Source organism: Meriones unguiculatus, chromosome 1 (genome assembly GCF_030254825.1).
Source record: "Meriones unguiculatus strain TT.TT164.6M chromosome 1, Bangor_MerUng_6.1, whole genome shotgun sequence".
Taxonomy (NCBI): domain Eukaryota; kingdom Metazoa; phylum Chordata; class Mammalia; order Rodentia; family Muridae; genus Meriones; species Meriones unguiculatus.
This window is the reverse complement of record NC_083349.1, coordinates 47,867,129-47,890,262: the sequence shown is the minus strand read 5'-3', so window position 1 is coordinate 47,890,262 and position 23,134 is coordinate 47,867,129. Positions and strand designations below refer to the sequence as shown.

The following is a 23,134-nucleotide window of genomic DNA, read 5'->3' as shown; positions in this document are numbered from 1 at the left end:
ACGATTCTTCCAGATAAACATGATGATTTCAGTCCCTTGCATATGTATCACAATGAAATCTTAATGGCGTATTAGCTGTCTAATAAAAAGAGGGCTAGTGTGTTTTACAAAACCTTCTGAAACTGAAACAGAAATTTGTTTTGATGAACAACTTAGCCATTTATATGCTGTATGCCTAGGTAAATTTTTATATTGATTGTTAATTTAGAATTTCTAATGCTGTATTTTACTTTGTGGAAAGAATCTGAGATGACATCTGAACTAGCCGAGAAAAAAGTGAGTTGAGAAATGTTTAGTCTGTAAGCTGTTTATTGGGCATGACCACTGTTTAGTTCAGAGCACTCATGGTGAGTGACTCATGACTTCTAGAGCCTCTTTCAAGTTCATAGATCATTAAGAGAAAAGGCATACTGGGACAAGTACTTTCTCTGGTTTTCAGCAACCCAGTTTGTAAAATGGTAGATTTTCATGGCAGCACCTGGAGACATTATTGGTTGCCATGACTGAAAAAGTTCAAGAAGGCTGCTGACTTCTAATGGGTAGAGGTTAGGAATGTGTCTCACCATGAAAACAAAAAACAACAACAACAACAAAAAAAAAAAACCCCACATCTTTTTGACCAGAAATACCATTGATATTACCTGTTTTTTCTTTTTTATAGGATTATTAAGAAATTAAATGATAATTTCTATCAGTGGTTTTCAACTTGTAGGTCACGAGCCTTTTGAGGGTTAAACAACCCTTTATCAAGAGTTGCCTAAGATAATTAGAAATATCAGATATTTACATTATAATTTGTAACAGTAGCAAAATTACAGTTATGAAATAGCAATGGCAGTAATTTTATGGTTTGGGGTCACCAAAACATGAAGAACTTTATTAAAGGATTTCAGCATTAGGAAGGTTGAGAACCATTGATTTATACGAATATTTGATGTAAAGAATAACACTTTATAAAATAATAATGTCTTTTTTGTTTCTATTAAGTGTTTGAAAGTGTAGTTAAAAGTTATGTGTGCTTTTGTGATTTACCTTTTAATTTTTTTCAGCCTTCTGGAATACTCATTTTTTTACATAGTAGTGCTTTGTCATCTTTTCCTTTAACAACTTCAGATTTTGCTTCCACATTATAAGCTTTTGCTCAAGGATGAAAAGGTATAAATATTCAGCTAAAATTTCTTCTGATAAAACCAAAGTACAGTAAACACAAATATAAATATTATGTACTTGGAAGAGAACTGTAGGGATAAGAGTATATTTACAGGGTAGGAATGTTGTAAGAGAGTGAGCAGGCAGGATAGGAAAACTGTAAGAAATAGATAGATAGGGACTGGGAGGGGCTGAGGAAGGGGGCTACAGCTGGGATGCAAAGTGAATAAGCTGTAATTAATAAAAATAAACAAATTAAATAAATAGATAACAGGTATAGATAATGAAACTAGAGACATTCTCCTAGGAATGATTAAAATTGGGCACAACCTTAAATATGCCAGTGGTATCACATAATTTGATTTGTCAGTCATTCTACCAGTAGGGTATCTATGTAAAGCACAGCTATTGTATAAAGCAAAATGAACTTTATTTTGGTTGTCTTCAAATTGTAACCTTGGTATTCCACTGCAGCAATCAAGAGTCAAAACTTGTGTCTTAAGTTTTCCACCATCTTGTCTATTTATTTAAAAAATAGATATATATATACAAGTTGCATGATAGTGGCACACACCTTTTATCCCAGAGCTTAGGAGGCAGAAGCAGAACTCTGTGGGTTGGAGGCCAGCCTGATCTACAGAGTAAGTTTCACTACATCCAGGGCTACATAGAGAAATCCTGTCTCAAAAAATTAAAAAAAAGGTTTATATAAAACCTTATGAATAGAAAAAAACCTACACTTTTCATCTCCTCCCTTTCAAAGGGAAAGAGTTCTTTACTTTTAGCTATATGACTTGTTGAATTCTAGAACAATATCAACCATACTGAGCATGCTTATTTAAACTCATTCCATATATAGAATTCATCTAATTTTCAAAACAGTTGTACATAAAGGCTAAAAGTATTGTCTGGTTTTATAAAAGGGAGGCTGAGGACCATTGAGGATATGCTATTTTCCAGGTCAATCATGGTAGTTAGTTAGATTTGTCTTCAGGCAATCTTGATTAAAAGCTAAAGTTCTTAACTATGAGGGTGTTAGGGTTCTATAGAGAAACAGAATACATTTTATTCACATATATACATATGTAACTTATTGTATATGCATTCGCAATCTTGATTCAAAGCTAAAGTTCTTAACTATGAGGGTGTTAGGGTTCTATAGAGAAACAGAATACATTTTATACAGACACACACACATATATATATGTAACTTATTGTATATGCATTCACATAAATATGTAGCAAGAAAGAGGTTTATTTTGAAATGGGCTTATGTGACTATGGAGGCTGTTTAAGGCTGTAACTGATGACGGTTCTCTACTGTAGAATTCCCTCTTCTGCGGTGAGAGAACAGCCTTTTTTTATTTTTATCCCTTTGAGTCATCAGATGATTGAAGGACTTCCACTTCCACCATATATGACAATAAGCCTAACTCAAAGTCTCCTCTTTCAAATATTGCTCTCATCCACAGCATACCTTGAAAGAAGCATCTAGAATAACAATTAAGCATGCTTCTGGTATCCCTTGGGCACAATGTATCACAAGTTTAGCCTATACCAACTTGGTATATCTAATACATCACCATATTTAAACTTCAAAAACAATGAGCAAGAAGCTCGTATTCTAACATAAGGAAGTACCTTGCACAAACCTTTTCTCCAGAAAATGCATGAACCCTTTCTCCAGAAAAGGATCAAAGTCTTTGAGTGATGTTTCCTTATCTTGATAATATCCTATAACTTAAGTATTATGATGTAAAATTAACATTATTTAAATACTGTTATGCAGTTAATACTTAATAGGTTAAGGGGATTAAAACATATTTCTTCATACATATATATATATTCATAACAAAATGTGTAAAAAATTTTTATTTTTAAATAATTTTATACATTCACTTGTATCCCAGCTGTAGCCCACTCCCTCTTTCCCTCCCAATCCTCCCTTCCCTCCCTCATCTCCTCCCTGCCCCCTTCCGAGTCCACTGAGAGAGGGTGTCCTCTTCTCCTTCCCTCTGGCCCTAGCTTATCAGGTATCTTCAGGATGTTTGCAATGTCCTTATCTGTGGCCTAGCAAGGCTGATCCTCCTTCGGGGGAGGGGAAGCTCATGAGTTCATGTCAGAAACAATTCCTGTCACCCTTACTAGGGAACCCACTTGGATACTGAGCTAACATGGGCTATGTCTGAGCAGGGGTTCTAGGTTATATCCATGCATGGTCCTTGGTTGGATAAACAGTATCCTAGAAGACCCCTGTGCTCAGATATATTTGGACCTTGTGGGGCTCCCTGTCCCCTCTAGGATATACTAATTCCTCCTTCTTTCATATGATTCCCTACACTCTGCCAAAGGCTTGTTTATGGGTCTCAACATCTGCTTTGATACACTGCTAGGTAGAGTCTTTTAGGTGCCTTCTGTGGTAGGCTACTTTACTGTTACTTGTTTTCTCCTATTTCCAATGTCCATCCTCTTTGTTTTTCTAGATGAGGATTGATCATCTTACCCCTGGACATCTTTCTTGTTTAACTTCTTTAGGTGTACAAATTTTAGTATGTTTGTCCTATCTTATAGGTCTATATAAGTGAGTATATACCACGTGTGTCTTTCTGCTTTAGGGATACCTCACTCAGGATGATTTTTTCTAGATCCCACCATTTGCCTGCAAAATTCATGATTTCCTTGTTTTTAATTCCTGAGTAGTATTCCATTGTGTAAAGGTACCACAATTTCTGTATCCATTCCTCCGTTGAGGAACATCTAGGTTGTTTCCAGGTTCTGCCTATTACGAATAAGGCTGCTACAAACATGGTTGAGCAAATGTCCTTGTTGTGTACTTGAACATCTTTTGGATATATGCCTAGGAGTGGTATAGCTGGGTCTTGAGGTAGTGCTATTCCTAATTGTCTGAGAAAGCACCAGATTGCTTTCCATAGTGGTTGTACAAGTTAACATTCCTACCAGCAATGGAGGAGGTTTCCCCTTTCTCCACAGCCTCTCCAGCATGCATTATCTCTTGAGTTTTTGATCTTAGCAATTCTGATGGGTGTAAGGTGGAATCTCAGGGTCATTTTGATTTGTATCTCTCTGATGGCTAGGGATGTTGAACATCTTATGTGTTTTCTGCCATTCTATATTCTTCTATAGAGAATTCTCTGTTTGGCTCCATACTCCATTTTTTAATTGGGTTACTTGGATTATTGCCTTTTAACTTCTTTAGTTCTTTATATATTCTAGATATCAGCCCTCTGTCAGATGTTGGGTTGGTGAAGATCCTTTCCCAATCTGTAGGCTGTTGTTTTGTTCTAACGACAGTATCTTTTGCTTTACAGAAGCTTTTCAGTTTCAGGAGGTCCCATTTATTGATTGTTTCTCTTAGGGCTTGTGCTGATGATGTTCTGTTCAGGAAGTTGTCTCCTGTGCCAATGAGTTCTAGGGTTTTCCCCACTTTTTCTTCTAACCGATTTAGAGTATCTGGTTTTATGTTAGGTCTTTGATTCATTTGGACGTTAGTTTTGTGCAGGGTGATAAATATGGGTCTAGTTTCATTTTTCTGCATGTAGACATTCAGTTGGACCAGCACCATTTGTTGAAGATGCTGTCTTTTTTTTTTCTCCATTGAATGGTTTTGGCTTCTTTGTCAAAAATCAAATATTCATAGGTGTGTGGGTTTATTTCTGGGTCTTCTAATTGGTTCCATTGATCCACCATTCTGTTTCCATGCCAGTACCAAGCAGTTTTTATTATTATTGCTCTGTAGTACAACTTGATATCAGGGATGGAGATACCTCCAGAGGATTTGTTGTTGTACAGGATCGTTTTGGAAATTCTGGGTTTTTGTTTCTCCATATGAAGTTGAGAATTTTTCTTTCAAGGTCTGTAAAGAATTGTGTTGGTATTTGGATGGGAATTGCATTGAATCTGTAGATTGCTTTTGGCAGAATGGTCATTTTCACTATGTTAATCCTACTGATCCATGAGCACAGGAGATCTTTCCATCTTCTGATGCCTTCTTCGATTTCTTTCTTCAGAGACTTGAATTTTTTTTTTTTCAAACAGGTCTTTCAACTGCTTGGTTAGAGTCACCCCAAGGTACTTTATGTTATTAGTGGCTATTGTGAAGGGTGTTGTTTCCCTGATTTCTTTCTTGGCCCTTTTGTCTTGGGTATACAGGATGGCTTCTGATTTTTTTTTTTTTTTGAGTTAATTTTGTATCCAGCTACTTTGCTGAAGGTGTTTATCAGCTGAAGGAGTTCTCTGGTTGAGTTTTTGGGGTCACTCAGGTATACTATCATATCATCTGCAAATGGTGATAATTTGACTTCTTCCTTTCCAATTTGTATCCCCTTGATCTCCTTTGCTTGTCTTATTGCTCTAGCTAGGACTTCCAGAACTATGTTGAAGAGATATAGAGACAATGGGCAGCCTTGCCTTGTCCCTGATTTCAGTGGTATTGATTTAAGTTTCTCTCCTTTGAGTTTGATGTTGGCTATAGGCTTGCTGTATATTGCCTTTACGTTTAGGTATGTTCCTTGTATCCCTGATCTCTCCAAGACTTTAAACATGAATGGGTGTTGGATTTTGTCAAATGCTTTTTCATCATCTAGGGAGATGACCATGTGGTTTTTCTCCTTCAGTTTGTTTATATGGTGGATTACATTGATGGATTTCTGTATATTGAACCACCCTTGCATGCCTGGGATGAAGCCAACTTGGTTATGGTAGATGATATCTTTTATGTGTTCCTGGATTTGGTTTGCAAGTATTTTATTGAGTATCTATGCATCAATGTTCATAAGAGTGATAGGTCTGAAGTCCTCTTTTTTGTTGGATCTATGTGTAGTTTAGGTATTACGGTGACTGTGGCTTCATAGAAAAAGTTGGTAATGTTCCTTCTGTTTCTATTTTGTGGAATAATTTGGAGAGAATTGGAGTTAGCACTTCTTTGAAGGTTTGGTAGAATTCTTCACTGAAACCGTCTGGCCCTGGGCTTTTTTTGGAAGGGAGGCTATTGATGGCTGCTTCAATTTCCTTGGGGGATATTGGGCTGTTCAATCTTTCAACCTGGTCTTGACTTAATTTTGGTAGATGGAATCTATCAAAAAAATTGTCCCTTTCTTTTAAATTTTTGAACTTTGTGGCATATAGGCTTTTGTAATACGGCCTAATGATTGTTTGGATTTCCTCATTGTTTGTCATTATGTCCCCCTTTTCATTTCTGATTTTGCTGATTTGGATAGTTTCTCTCTGCCTTTTAATTAGTTTGCCTAAGGGCTTGTCTATCTTGTTAATTTTTTCAAAGAACCAACTCTTGGTTTCATTGATTCTTTGAATTGTTTTATTTGTTTCTAGTTGGTTGATTTCAGCCCTGAGTTTGATTATTTCCAGCCATCTGCTCCTCTTGGGTGTTTCTGCTTCTTTTTTTCCTGGGTTTTCAGTTGTGCCATTAAGTTGTTTGTATGACATGTTACGAATTTCTTCTTAAAGGCACTTAGTGCTATGAGTTTTCCTCTAAGTACTGCTTTCTTTGTGACCCATAAATTTGGTCATGTTGTGCCTTTATTTTCATTGAATTTTAGGAAGTCTTCAATTTCTTTATTTCATCCTTAACCCAGCTGTCATTGAGAAGTAAGTTGTCAAGTTTCCATGTACGTGTAGGCTTTTTGCTATTTTCATTGTTGTTGAGGTCCAGCTTTAGTCCATGGTGGTCAGATAGTATACAGGGGATTATTTCAATCTTCTTGTATCTGTTGAGGCTTGCTTTGTGACAAACTATATGATCTATTTTGGAGAAAGTTCCATGAGGTGCTGAAAAGAATGTGTATGCTTTTGAGTTTGAGTGAAAAGTCCTGTAGACCTCTATTAGGTCCATTTGAATTAGGACCTTTGTAAGTGCCTTTATTTTCCTGTTTGGCTTCTGTCTAGATGATCTGTCCCTTGGTGATACTGGGGCATTGAAGTCTCCCACTATTAAGGTGTTGGGGTCGATGTGTGATTTAAGCTTTAATAATGTTTCATTTATGAATGTAGGTGCTCTTGTATTTGGGGAATAGATGTTCAGAATTGTGATGTCTTCTTGGTGGATTTTTCCTTTGATGAGAATGTAGTGCCCCTCTACGTCTTTTTTGATTAGTTTTGGTTGAAAGTCTATTTTCTTAGATATTAGGATAGCCACTCCTGCTTGTTTTTTGGGTACATTTACTTGAAAAACAGTTTTCCAGCCTTTTATTCTGAGGTAGTGTTTATCTTTGTTGTGTAGGTATGTTTCTTGGATGCAGTAGAATATTGAATCCTATTTCCACACCCATTCTGTTAGTCTGTGTCTTTTTATTGGAGAGTTGAGTCCATTGAAGTTGATAGATAATAATGACCATTGAATGTTATTTCCTATTATTGTGGAGTTGGTGGTGTTACTGTGATTCATTGTTTTCTTTTGATTTTTATTGGGAAATTATCTATAACCTATGTTTTCTTGGGTGTAGTTGTTTTCGTTGGATTGGAATTTTCCTTCTAGTATCTACTGTAGGGCTGGTTTGCTGTTCAAATATTTCTTAAATTTAGTTTTGTCGTGGAATATTTTGTTTTCTCCATCTATGTTGATTGAAAGCTTTGCCAGTACAGTAGTCTAGGTTGGCATCTGTGGTCACTTAGAGCCTGCATGATATCTCCCCAGGCCCTTTTGGCTTTCATTGTTTCTGATGAGAAGTCCGGTGTGTTTCTGATAGGTCTACCTTTATATGTTACTTGGCCTTTTTCTCTTGCTGCTTTTAGTATCTTTTCTTTGTTCTGTAGATTAAGTGTTTTGCCTGTGATGTGGCCTGAGGAGTTTCTTTTCTGGTATAGTCTATTTGGTGTTCTGTAGGCCTGTTGTATGTTCGTGGACATCTCTTTCTTTAGGTTGGGAAATTTTTCTTCTATGATTTTCTTGAAAATATTTTCTGGACCTTGGAGCCTGGAGGTCCTTGGAACCTTCTTCGTCAATTCCTATTCTTCTTAGATTCTGCCTTTTCATGGGTTCCTTCATTTCTTGCATGTTTTGTGTTTGGGATTTTTCTGATTTTACTTTTTCTTTGAGAGAAGTATTAATTTCTGTGAGTGTATCTTCACTCGAGATTCTCTCTTCCATCTCTTGTATTCTATTAGTGATGCTTACCTTTGTGGTTCCTCCTCTTTTCTGTAAGTACCCCAGTTCCAGGGTTTTCTCAGTTTGTGTTTTCTTTATTGATTCTAATTCTGTTTTCATGCCTTGAAACATTTCCTTCATCTGTTTGAATGTGGATTCCTGTGTCTCCAAGATGGTCTCTATTTTTTTGTTTGTTTCCTCTCTTAATGCCACTACTTCTGCCCCCCATTTGTTTGGCTATATTTGCCTGTGTTTCTTTAAGAGCTTTGTTCACTTTGGTTTTCTTTGTTTCCATTTGGGAGTCCAAATCTTTGAGAGATTTATTTGTTTCCTTTTTAACTTTGAATCTGTATGGCTAATTCTCTGAGAGATTTGTTGGTTTCCTCGTTATGTGCCTCAAATAACTGGATAATCATAGCTTTAAAATAATTTTCTTGTGTTTCTGATGAGTTGGAGTATCCAATAATTTTAGGGGGGTTGCTGGTGAAGCCATGATATCTTGATTTACATTGGTTGTGTTCTTTCGCTGACCCCTGGCCATTTGGTTATCCGTAGTGTTCACTGTTTGTTCCTGGATTCTGCAGATCAGACTGGTCTTTCTCTGGTGTCTGGAGAATTCTTCAGGAAAATGAAGGAGGTCCACTTGTTTCAGTGTGTGCGTTGGTGATTCAGCTCTACCTGTAGGAGGAAGTTTCGCAGGCACAGAAGGGCAAATGCGGGGTAGCATGTGATTGAGCGTGTGCTTGTAGGTGTGTCCTAAGGGACAGGGTGTTGGAGAATGAAGAGGCCTTCAGTGTGTGAGAGGGGTGCCTTGCAGGCACTGAAAGTGTTGCAGTCACTTAAGGGATCGCAAGCGCTGTTGAAGATTGCAGGCATGTATTGTTTTTGCAGGTCTGCTAGGCTTTGGTGGCTATTCAGCTGGTTTCTGCCACTGAGGGGTTGGATGGCCCATACAATCACTGGCTGGGCAGCCCTGTGTAGTCAGTACTGCCACTTGCAGACTTGGGATCTGGGAAGGACTGTACTGCGGTACTGGTACTGAGTCTCTGTGGTTGGGCCTGTGGTCTGGCGATGGCAGTGGGTGCGCTCCTCCAGTGTGGTGGGGTTTCTGGAGGTGTGTATACTACGGAGAGGTGGGATTTCCTATGGTGGGTGCGCTTTGGCTGCGCGGGATTTCCGGAGGGACGTGAGCTCCGTGAGCTCCGCTGCGCTTCTTATGGCGGGATCACATCCACGGTCTGGGAGGGGGATGCTCTGCGAGGTCCAGAGCTCGGCAAGAGGGCCCTGGGCGGGGCCAGGGTGTGGGCTCCTCAAACGTGTGTCCGAGGGGTGTTGTTCAGCGGGTGGTTACAGCTGTCCGCTGTGCTAAGGGGCCTGGAGCACTATCTCTGCTGTCCTAATCCCCCGGCTGTGAGCTTTGCGCCCAGTGCCTGGTGCTGTGTGCTGGTTTCCCCGTGCCCGGACTAGGGAAGCGCCCCATTTCATTCCCAGAGGAGTCCGAGCCTGATCTAAATCTACAAGCACTTCACTCTTCTATGGTGTCCCCTCTCCTTTAGAAAGCCCAGAAGTCCAAATTCTAGCTTCAATTGTCTCTCCACTCACCAATTTCGGAGATTCATGTCCTCTGCCTCTCCAAAAGAGTGCACTCTGTTCGCCGCCATCTTGGAACCCCCCAAAATTTCATCAGAGACTATATTGATTCCTTTAATAAAGATAGAAATACAATTTCACTACTGCCTCAATGTAATTTGAACAAATTGTATTTTTTATTGTTAGATTAATTAAACAGCATACCATCATAATTACCGATTGCAAATTATGTTTTAATTGTCCTTTTAAAAACAAGACTTTAAATAATATACTAATATGCAGTCCTATTGCTTTTATGCTGTTGATTGTCTTTAATAAACCCAATAAATGATCATAATTCTGTAAACTGATGGCAGCCTTTCTCCAGCCAGAAATTAAAATCAATCATCTCAACATATCTTTTGCTGATCTTGTGCTTTTGTCTTTATGTCAAAATATTTTTAAATTAAAAACTTTGTCATTAAATTCTTTTGAATTTTAATTGAGGAAATGTTTTATGGTATAATTAGGTTTTTTTTTAAACCAACACATTCGACCTTCTCAAAGCTTACCCAGCAATGTTCTTATTGATATAGACGGGTTCTCTTCATCTGTGAACATTAATATTTATAAAGAGTATAGCATGCTACAGTAAATGAATTGGCTCTGAAGGATCTTTCACGAGCTTACTATCAAGATGTTCATGAAAACACTCAAAAAATTGACAAAGAAAATTCAGCCCAGTTTTCAATTTTCTCTGTAGTGAAATGATCCTTTCGGACACCTAAAATTGCAACATAGTAAAAAGTATCATTTCCAAATTTCATCAAGAATTGTTAAGATTAACTTGCCAAGGCAATAGTATAGGTTTAACGGGGGGGGGAACTGCCTATTTATTTATTATTTATTAATTATTTATTTATTATTTGACATCTCAAATAAATAAATGGTTTACTATAGACTTTATAGATTATCTTCACAAAGAAATGGGCATTGGCCTGATTTAGAAGGTACTGTTTGCTAACACTTATATTATGGTCTTCTTTTTATTAGAAAGGTAAACCCCAATTTACTCTCATTTAAAATAAAATTCTGATTTAGAATTGAAAATCTGAAATAAGACACTCAGGAATCTTACCTGATAGTCAATGACTGGGGATTGCTAATTTGTAATATGCTGGTGTTTGATTTTCTTAGAGATGGTGGCTTTGTGGCTTTTCCTTGTGGAAGCAGACTGCACTTCCTTTTTAATCACACGTCTCTGTGGTGGATGTTGAGAATTGCCTACTTGAATTAACTCTTCCAATAGAGTCATCATTGTGGGCTTTTTAAAATAAGATATTTACGAATGGCAATAACTTATTTAACTTATTATCCTTACTGGATATTGTTTAGCCGTTTGCTAATTATTAAAGTCTCTGTCTTTATTATGAATGATTCCATGATACCATCCCACTCTCTATACATTAGTACATAGAAAAGCTGATGCCTGGAAAAGTTAGATCATTTGGAGAAGATTATTCCATGAGTATATTGAAATATGATGCTCAGCCCTGAATTTTCCACACTTGAATATTCAGTAAAGCTGACTTTCCAAAGATAGATTAGAAATACAACACACACATTTTTATTGTTAATATCTCTATTCTTGGGCTCACAAAGATGCACAGTACCAAAGTACATAATGAGAAATGATATTATTGTGAAAAGGAATAGAGTCTGCCAAGGCTGAGGGGCAACAGTTCATTATGAAAGCAAAAGACTTTTCTCTTCAAATCTTCTGATACTGAGGCTCCCTGCCTTGAACACTCACCTGGGAGCTTAAGTCTGTAGAGACATTCTGGAATTAATTTGTCTCCTCTTTAGTTTATCTTTCCTCATTGAGGAAATCTGTGACTTGTCTTAATTCTTATTTCACCCCTATGCACTTTCTGTTGAGGATTAAACTCGTTGAACGTCGGAAACACCACATTTTTTTTTTCCAAAATCAATAGCATCCATTTTATTTTCACTCATTTAAATTAAAAAAGTAAAAAACCTTCTCAGGAGCCACCTCTTAGCTTATGACAGAAACGACTCTTGGAATGAACCCTTGCACACTATGGTTAAGCAGTATCTGATTATCCGTAGCAGTTCTCAAAATGAAAAGTGGGAAGACTGACATTTGAGCGACTTGGTTTGATGCAATTTTTTTTTTTTGGCAAATTCATGGATGCAGGTCTCTATACATTACATATGCTCAAAACTATTATTAGTTTCGTGTTAGCCACCTTCTATGCTAAAGTTACATGTCTCACTGTAACTGTTAGTCCTCTCCAAAATTTTTATTTTCTGCATGGACTTAATTGACATTGTGAATGCTGACGTTCAAAGAGGAATTTTACGCAAAACTGGACATTAATGATAAGTCTCTCTTTCAGTTAGCATGCAAAATGCTGCCTGTGTGTATAAGGGAATTGAATACATTTTCAAAGGACATAGTTCTCCGTAAATGTAACAGGAGTAACAGACCATTTTATTTGCTAACATCAGGTGTTGCCATTTGCCGTTCACCAAGAAGCTCTCTCACTTTAATGTAGTTGAAATATAAGTGCAATGAGTTATTGTTTATAATTTGTTTAGAGAACCACACTTGAAATATTCATGCAAAAGACCAGGTTATGAATAGTTACACAAAAGCAAAACATATTTATGAAAGCTTATAAACAAGGAAAATAATAAGTACCAAGTGTACATTTAAAAAAATAATATTTCAGGTAGGTGGTGGTAGTGCACACTTTAATCCCAACACTCGGGAGGCAGAGGCAGGCGGATTTCTCTGAGTTTGAGGGCAGTCTGATCTACAGAGTGAGTTCCAGGATACCCAGGACTAAAACAGAGAAACCCTATCTTGAGAAAACAAAATAATAATAATGATGATAATAATATTAATAATAATAATAATTCAAATGTGATAACAGAGTTAGAGATAGGGAGCTGAGATAATTTTAAGGCACATGGCATAAGCATCATGTTCTTTGAGGTACAATGTGCGAAAGATGTTTTAAAATGCTGGAGCATATCCAGGAATTTTACACTTATAAACACTGGAAATATCTTGCCTATATATGGAAAGTTTAGGAAGCAAATATAAGTTCTTAAATGCTTAAACTGCTCTCATATGGAAATAGAATTATTTTGCATGACTCTAGATAACCAGGGGGAAATGCAAGTTACAAGGAAGTTTAACTTGAGTCAGCTGGAGAATCAATAACCTACAAATTAAAATGTTCTAAAAGTGAAACAAACAACTATATGTGATGGCAAGAACCCATTTGTGGAGGCACTTTAGGAGTGATTACGTGGCACCTGCTAGGAGACACTGTGAGGGTTGAAGAGAGACCCCTGTGTCTAAACCTCACGGGATTACTCTATCTGTTCCCCAACTTGATATTTCTGAGCCTATACATTGATGAATAAGCATTCTCCAACTTAGCTGGTAAGATTCCATAGGTCGGAAGAGTTCTTTTTGACACCCCAACCATGCAAAGCTCATGTGTGGTGTTGAATAGCCTTAACATTTCTAGGACACTAATAATTCTGAGATGTTATTTGGATGTGTGATGGTTTTGTACAGTATTTTGTCTCATTACACATTTGTTACATTCCATATGTTTACTTTTTATTAATTACACTTTATTCACTTTGTATCCCCCCATAAACCCCTCCCTCCTCCCCTCCTAATCCCACCTCCCTTCCCCCTTCTTCACGAATGCCCCTCCCCAAGTCCACTGATAGGGGAGGTCCCCCTCTACTTCCTTTTGATCTTAGTCTTATCAGATCTCATCAGGAGTGGCTGCATTGTCATCTTCTGTAGCCTGGTAAGGCTGCTCCCCCCTCAGGGGGAGGTGATCAAAGAGCAGGCCAATCAGTTTATGTCGAGGCAGTCCCTCTTCCTATTACTATGGAACCCACTTAGACACTGAACTGCCATGGGCTACATCTGTGCAGGGGTTCTAGGTTATCTCCATGCCTGGTACTTGGTTGGAGTATGAGTCTCTGGGAAGACCCCTGTGCTCAAATTTTATGGTTCTGTTGCTCTCCTTGTGGGGTTCCTGTCCTCTCCAGATCTTACTATTTCCCACTTCTTACATAAGATTCCATGTACTCGGCCCAACAGTTGGCCATAAGTCTCAGCGTCTGCTTTGATAGTCTGCAGGGCAGAGCCTTTCAGAGGCCCTCTGTGGCAGGTTCCTAGCTTGTTTCCTGTTTTGTTCTTCTTTTGATGTCCATCCTCTTTTCCTTTCAGGATGGGGATTGAGCATTGTTTACTTTTTAGTTTCCCATGATAATTGTGCTGCTTCTACTTTTTTCCATCCCACAAAGTACCTTATATCTGTTAAATGACGCCCAATCTCTTTCTAATGTGTTTTTATTAAGCTGATTGTATCTGACTATGATTTGTGTGTGTTTCCATTTTGTTTCTTTTATTCATGATGATTTTTATTGGCAAACATTGAAATAACCCACTGAATGGATGTGCAGTGTTATCTTGTGACTTCAACTTGCCTCTCTCTAACTTCTAATGAGGTGGAACTTTTCTCTAGTACCGAGGAGCTGTTCTTCCCTCGGAAGAGACCTCATTAGTCTGCTCCTTTTCCTGTTAGGAATTAACTTTACATATTTGGAGCTTACCCCTGACAATTATCAGCATTGTAACTATTTTCTCTTATTCAGGGCTTGTATTTTATGTCTTAGTGATACCTGGGGGACAACGATTATTAGTTTGCATGCAGTAAAGTGTATCTTCTTCTTATTGTTTTTAACAAATATCATTTTATTTATTATTTATAAAGCATTCTGCCTGTATACCAGATCTCACTATAGATGGTTGTGATCTACCATATGGTTGCTGAAAATTGAACTCAGGACCTTTGGAAGAACAACTAGTGTTCTTAACCTCTGAGCCACCTCTCCAGCCCCAGTATCTTCTTATTTTTATATGTTCTTACTTTTGTATCTCTTCAAGAAATTCTTGAAGGTATTATTTCTCAGGCATACACGAGCATCTGCAAAGATATGCATTTGAGTTAGGTATGTGAGGCATTAATTATCTGTAGAAAAAGTATCTGCGCATAATCTAAAAAGAGGTTTTTTTTTTCTCTCAAAATATAAAGCTGGAAAATATTTTCTATTTCACTTCTGTCTTCTATTGTTTTCAAAAATGTTTCTGAATGTAAATCATCCTGAGAGATGACAAGATGCCTTTGAATGTCACACAGTGGTTTCTTTCCCCCCTCCCCTCCCATGGGAGTTGTTATATATTCAAAAACAATGACAAGTCATTTAGTGACAGGTTTGATGATTAAACTGAGCAATACATTTTTTTTGTCTAAAATATACCTAAGAATATGTCTGTATGTGTCATTAAACAGTAAAACTTTTGTTTTATAATTCAAGCAGAACTAACCAAATGTTTTGACCGAAGGCACTGTTATTGAAAACTGCCACATTTAGAAGAGATTTTTATTGTTGTTGCTTTGTGTTTTAGACACTGGGACTCTCATTCTGTACCTCAGGCTGTTCTCAAACTTGAGAGCCTCCTGCCTTGGGCTCCCAAATGCTAGGATTATTGCCATGCACTGCTGTGCCTGCCTTTGACTGGCAGATATAGCTAATCAATCCTGGCAGGACTTTGTAAAATGAAGCCATACTAGTTGAACTAAACTCATTACATTACAAAAAAAGTAGCATTGTGATTGCTTTCAATTTTGAAGATTTCAGAAATTGCAAAATAATTGAAATTTACCGTGCATAGAGTTTTGAGATGGTAGCTGGAAAGGTAACTAATTTCAAACTGGACCCAGTGTGATATCCATAATGCAGTTCCTGAATCCCACATTTTAAATGCAAGTCTCCTTTCTCCATTTTACTGCCACTTTAAATAATTATGGGTCTTGGGTTTTATTTCTATCCTCATTCACTTTGCTCAACTGTCAGTCTTTCCACTTTTCATTTTGAAGGAATGCCAACTTTGGAAGTTCAAACGTGTATTATTTGGGTGAAAATTTTAAAGTGTAGCACAGTTGAAACAGTGAGAAGAAAATGTGATTAGTACCTGGGCCAGAGTGTAATAACACACTGATTTCTTGATAATGAGGTCAAACTCACCTCACTCACCATCACATAAAGCTGTTTGGTACTGTACATTCAAAACATTTAACAAGATCTCCTGATTGTGGATTCTTTAAAAAAAAAAAAAAACAACAACAACAACAACAAAAAACAAAACACCCTGTATTTCCTTGGAAGCTCTAACAAGATTTCTGATGACTTTTTGTGGCAGGCTACTTAACGTAATGCTTTTAGTATCCATCCCTCTAATGAGACATCCTTGAGTAGTTTGTGATGGCTTTGGCATACTCTTCAAGGGAGAACTAAGTTACCCAAACAGGGGAGCTTCAGACTATGGCTACCATGGCAACATCCCTCCCCAGTATCCAGACCCCAATATAGATACCATAGGATTAAGTCTCCAATGCTCCTTTTGGTATTCTCCAGTGGCCTCCTTCTTGAGAAATGCAGCCTATACTTGAACATGCTTTTTCTGAGTTGAACAATTATGGCTTGGAAAGTTGCAGTCTGGGGTTTATGCTTAGGTTATTCCATAAGTTCTTTCAAGAAAATATTTTTGTCTTCAACCTCTGTAAGTATCACACAGATATTTAGAGTTATAATAGATATGACTTAAAAGGTTATTAAACTAAATTCCTGGGAATTTATATTTCATGCATATTTAATGTATCATGGAATTATTACAGAGTACATTTACATTAGTGATTTATTTAGCTTCATTTTGAGGCCTAATCTGATTAACTTTGCTGAGGTGAGTTGCTCTACCACATAAAACACTCCCACGTTTTTCCTCTATCAATATACAGATGATAATGCTTTCGAGTGAAGTCAAAATTAGTCCTCGGAAGAGAAATACTCAATCTGTAGGTTTTTAACAATCATTTTGTTTGCTCTCTTAAAAAAATTACAATGGCTTTGAATATCTGAATTCAATCCTGTGAATTTAAGTTGTTTATTCATTTTATCAATTCTAGGTTTCAAATATCCTAAAATTGGAAAACTCTTTTGAAATGTTTTTCTCTGTATTGATTTTGAGATCTCAAATATACATACATGTCAAAGATTAGTAAGCCCCAAAGATTATATTCTCCCTCACATGGCACCTTACAGTGTGCCTTTGAGCAAGTGGTATGAGAACGTTTGAATTTATATATCCTAAACAATTAAGAATAATAAAAAACAAAAAACCCTTGATAATTTTTTTTGCAAAATAGCTTCTTTATTGAAATTAACTTATGAATTTATTTGATTATTCATTTTATATTCAAGAAATGTAGGGTTTAAGTCATTCGATATTACTCTGGTTTAGCAGCCACTGAAGATATACAACTGAACATGATAGGTATTTTGATGATGGTTGATGGGGAAAAAAAAAAGGACATATATGGCCCAAACCAAAAGGCTTTCAGGGTGGTGCTGAATGTTAGAATAAATGGAATTCAGTAGGGTGGTTAATGAGTCCTGCTGAGTCTGGCAGACTGTGATATGACAATGCCTCTCTGGGAAGGTAAAATTGGAGCTGAGAGCTGAATGACAAGAAAGGGCCAGACCACCAGCTGTGTGGAGAGAAGATTCCAGGTGGAGAAGACCCCAGGACGAACTTTTGTCATGTTAGAGAGCGAGAGCTGGCTTTGCAGTGGTCTTACAGGAAAGGGCACTTGTCGAACTTTGCTTCTTCATCCTTAGAGGTTCAGAGAGAGCAGGGAAGTTTGTCAGTTTGTCAGTGAGGCTTCTACATTAGGAGTATAAAAGTGGATTCTACACACAGTCACAGACTGCGATAAATGAATTATGGAGTCATGGAGAGGCCCAGTGGTGCCAACTAGGAGGTGATAACACTATTTGAAGCAAAATGCAACAGTGTTTTATTTTATTTGCTTTTGTCTCTTTTGTTTCATTTTCATTTTTAAAAATTATTTATTTCTTTTATTATAATTTTTATTTTTTATATTAATCACAGGTTATTTACTTTGTATACCAGCCGTAGCCCCCTCCCTCATTCCCTCCCAACCCCACCCTCCTTCCCTTATCTCCTCCCTGCCCCTTTCCAAGTCCACTGATAGGGGAAGTCCTCCTCCCCTTCCATCTGACCCTAGCTTATCAGGTACTTCAGGACTGGCTGCCATGTCCTCCTTTGTGGCCTAGCAAGGCTGATCCTCCCTTCGGGGGAGGGGTGCCATTGAGTTCATGTCAGAAATATTCCCTGTTACCCTTTCTATGGTACCCACTTGGATACTGAGCTACCATGGGCTACATCTGAGCAGGGGTTCTAGGTTATATCCATACATGGTCCTTGGTTGGAGAAACAGTCTCAGAAATGACCCCTGTGCCCAGATATATTTGGTCCCTGTGGAGTTCCTGTCCTCTCCAGGTCTTACTAACTCCTGCTTCTTTCATATGATTCCCAGCACTCTGCCGAAGGTTTGGTTATGAGTCTCAGCATCTGCTTTGATACACTCTTAGGTAGTCTTTCAGAGGCCCTCTATGGTAGGCCCCTGTCTTGTTACTTGTTTTCTCCTACTTCCAATATCCATCCCATTTGTCTTTCTAAGTGAGGATTAATCAATTTATCCCGGGTCCTCTTTCTTGTTTATCTTCTTTAGGTGAACAGATTTTAGTATGTTTATCTTATCTTATAGGTCTAGTATCCACTTCTAAGTGAGTATATACCATGTGTGTCTTTCTGCTTCTGGGATACTTCACTCAGGATAATCTTTTCTAGATCTCACCATTTGACTGCAAATTTCATAATTTCCTTGTTTTAATTGCTGAGTAGTATTCCATTGTGTAAAAATACCACAATTTCTGTATCCATTCCTCCGTTAATGGACATCTGGGTTGTTTCAGGTTCTGGCTATTACAAATAAGGCTGCTACAAACATGGTTGAGCAAATGTCCTTGTTGAATACTTGAGCATCTTTTGGATATATGCCTAGGAGTGGTATAGATGGATCTTGAGAAAGCACTATTCCTAATTGTCTGAGAAAGCACCAGATTGCTTTCCAAAGTGGTTATACCAGTTGATATTCCTACCAGCAATGGAGAAGGGTTCCCCTTTCTCCACAACCTTTCCAGCATGTGTTTTCACTTGAGTTTTTATCTTAGCCATTCTGATGGGTGTGAGATGAAATCTCAGGGTCATTTTGATTTGCATTACTCTGATGGCTAAGGACGTTGAGCATTTCTTTAAATGTTTCTCTGCCATTCTATATTCCTCTGCAGAGAATTCTCTGTTTAGCTCTGTACCCAATTTTTTTAAATTGGATTGCTTGATTTGTTGCTTTTTAACTTCTTTAGTTCTTTATATATTCTGGATATCAGCCCTCCGTCAGATATAGGGTTGGTGAAGATCTTTTCCCAGTCTGTAGGTTGTCAATGGAGAGAAACTTAAATCAATACTGATATCAGGGACAAGGCAAGGCTGCCCACTCTCTCCATATCTCTTCAACATAGTACTTACAGTCCTAGCTAGAGCAATAAGACAAGTGAGGGAGATCAAGGGGATACAAATCAGAAAGGAAGAGGTCAAAGTTTCACTATTCATCATCACTAATGATGATGATGATGATATGATAGTATACATGAGTGACCCCCAAAATTCAACCAGAGAACTCCTTCAGCTGATAAACACCTTCAGTAAAATGGCTGGATACAAAATTAACTCAAAAAAATCAGAAGCCATCCTGTATACCCAAGACAAAAGGGCCAAGAAAGAAATCAGGGAAACAACACCCTTCAAAACAGCCACTAATAACTTAAAGTACCTTAGGGTGACCCTAACCAAGCAAGTGAAAGACCTGTTTGAAAAAAAAACTTCAACTCTCTGAAGAAAGAAATTGAAGAAGATATCAGGAAATGGAAAGATCTCCTGTGCTCATGGATCAGTAGGATTAACATAGTGAAAATGGCCATTCTGCCAAAAGCAATCTACAGATTCAATGCAATTCCCATCAAAATACCAACACAATTTTTTACAGACCTTGAAAGAAAAATTCTCAACTTTACATGGAGAAACAAAAAACCCAGAATTTCCAAACCAATCCTGTAGAACAACAGGTCATCTGGAGGTATCTCCAGTCCCCGATCTCAAGCTGTACTACAGAGCAATAGTAATAAAAATGGCATGGTATTGGCATAGAAACAGAAAGGAGAATCAATGGAATTGAATAGAAGACCCAGAAATAAACCCACACACCTATGAATACTTGATTTTTGACAAAGAAACCAAAAGCATTCAATGGAAAAAAGACAGCATCTTCAACAAATGATGCTGGTCCAACTGGATGTCTACATGCAGAAAAATGAAAATAGATCCATATTTATCACCCTGGACAAAACTGAAATCCAAGTGGTTAAAAGACCTCAACATAAAACCAATTACACTAAATCGGTCAGAGGAAAAAGTGGGGAAGAGACTAGACCTCATTGGCCCAGGAGACAACTTCCTGAACAGAACACCAATAGCACAGACTCTAGGAGAAACAGTCAATAAATGGGACCTCATGACACTGAGAAGCTTCTGTAAAGCAAAGGCAACGGTGGTTTAGATGGTGGTGGCAGACGGGAGTAGACGGAAGTTGTAGGATAACTTGGCAGCTCATCATTTAGCTGTGGATGTGATAAAGAGAGAAATTAGGAGTGACTCATTTTTATGCCAATAATGGAGTCAATGATAGTGGCATTTTCTGATGTGTGAATAAATGAGATGGTTTCATGTTTAAGGGAGGGAATTAGTAGATTTGCCCTGATGATGGGAGGTCAAGATGCCTCTTGGCACCCCTTGAAGCTGTTGAAAAGAGCAGTGAGTGCCCATCTTGGAAAGAGCAGTAAAGAGGTAGAATGGGTCAGTGGCGTGTTCTGTTGACTAAGCCACGCATAAAGAGAAGACTGATGAACGTGGATCTCTTATAATTAAAGTACTTGTTTTATGAGCAGCAGATTAAATGGGTAAAGTTGCCTGTTTGAACAGATTTCATAATTATGGATATTTATAATTAAAAATGATTATCTATGGGAAATCTATGTACTGAACTGAAAATTCTTTTCCGTTCTCTGAAAACTGATATCCTCAAAGCAGTATTCCTTGAAATATGGACTGGGACCTTTCTGAGGGTTCATTGAGAACAGAACATGTAACCCCAGCATGCTCTTTGTCCCTTTCTGTTTCATTTCCCTCTGAGTATATGGTGGACTCTTCTAGAGGCCACACTCAAGAGTGTGGTACAGAATGAATCCAGAAACAGAAAATACAGGTGTCTAAGCCAGAAATCAACTCTTATTTCTCCAGAGTATGGAACAACTATGTTCCCTGTTAACATTTTAAAACCACTTAAAATGTATCTCTGTTTAAAAAATTCTCTAATGTGTAATAAAATTATTTGAAGTGAATAAATATTTTAAACTGTTTTTCTATTTATTATACTTCTTAGATTTTTTAATTATTATTTTTTATACTTTATTCACTTTGTATCCCCCTACTTTTTAGATTTTTAATACATTTTTAATTAAAATATAACTGTGTCACTTTCCTATTTCCTTTTGCTTTCTTCAGTCACTCTCAGGTCTCCTTCCTCCAGTCTTTTTCGTGCCCTTCCCCTAACTCTCAAACTGATAGCCAATTTATTATTATTGTTGTTCCATATACATACATGCATAGAATGTATATTTATGCACAAATGTATAAATACAACTCGCTGAGCCTGCTTTTGTTGTTCGTGTATATGTGGTTTCGGGGCTGACCACTTTGTATTGTGTAGCCAGTAAGGATACTCATCCCTGGAAAAGGCCAGTTCTCCCTCTTCCAACAGTCGTTTGTTGCTATTGTTCTTTGTCTTAGGGTGGAACCCCTCCTCAGGAATAGCTCCTTTTCCTGTTAACATGTCCATTGATAATGCCATTGTTTTACTTTGTTTTATGTAGCAGTTTCTAGGTGAGACTGTTTCACAGACTTCCTTGTGTTCTTGCTCATGTCTTGCTCCTTTTTCCACGATGCTTCTCGAGCCAGAGAGAACAGGAGCTGCGATATAGATGTATGCACTGGAGCTGTGATCCCTAGGATCTGTTGATTTCTGCATTGTGATCAGTTGTGGTTTTCTGTGATGGTCTCCTTTGCTGTGGAGAAAAGCTTCTTTGATGACGGGTGGCAGCTGCACTCAGGTATGGGTACAAGGACGGACTTAGCATCTACTTTGGAAGTATGCTGGTCTAGCGAAGAGGGGGTAGCTTCTCTTCTAAGGTCCCTGGCCTCCCTCACTCTGGGAAGCTGGCTAATTTCAAAGTATCCAGGCATGATTTCTTTCATATTGAGTTTACCTTAAAATCTGATAGTATAAACAACAAGACAGACGGCATGAGCAAAAACTTTGGGGGATTTCCAGTAGCTTTTAGTATTGGAAAGCAGTCCACAGGATAAATGTTACAAGAAACACTGCTTAAGCCTTATCACCTGAAGGCTAATAAGAACAGCTCATTTTTGCTTTACAGAGCACCTTGGCATTGGCTAAAGGTTCAGGACATCAGATATGGAGGCCCTCCCTGATATATGCATAACTGGGACCATATCCCAAACAAACATGTGTTAGGTAAAGTCTTGGTGACAAAAAGCTGAAAACTTTTGTAATGTTTGGCATTTAAACAGAGGGCAAATCGCCTGTGCAGATATAAGTGGGCTGATAAGTTGCATTAGAGTGCTTATTATTGCGTTAATTACATTCCATTTCACAGCTTGAAAGTATCCTTGATGCATTTTGTGTGTTCGGTTTCACACTTTCTAATGTTCAAGAATTGGGAATTGAATTGGGTTCCCCAGTAATTACCCTGAATTAGGGTAGCAGGATCCTGAAATTTTTGTTAATTAGACTTTTAGTTCAGAAGGCCTAAAGGGATCAAATATTTTTTTTAAAATCTACTCGGCATTTTGCTTGAAGAAAGTGGTTTTATACTTTGCCTATTACTCAAAGTCTCGTTAGATCTGACATTTTGTCTTGTGATTACTCAGTACAATAACTCTTCTAATACCATAAAAGGTCTCAAATTAAATAAGCAATGCATTATTTCACACATGGCCCTGTACAGTTTGCAGCCTTCATACATATGTAATTTTAAGCTGATTGGATGGATGCCTTTCTTAAAATTCTCATTGCTAAGTGAAGGCTTAAAATCTAGGCTTCTCTCTCTTATGCT

The 23,134-nt window shown here is 37.7% G+C and overlaps 1 protein-coding gene across 2 annotated transcripts in view; it reads left to right on the top strand.

The window, feature by feature from the left end:
* The window catches only part of Prkg1 (protein kinase cGMP-dependent 1), a 1,175,688-nt gene that overhangs the window by 169,853 nt on the left and 982,701 nt on the right, over positions 1-23,134 (top strand). The gene's annotated exons all lie outside the window — the stretch shown is intronic.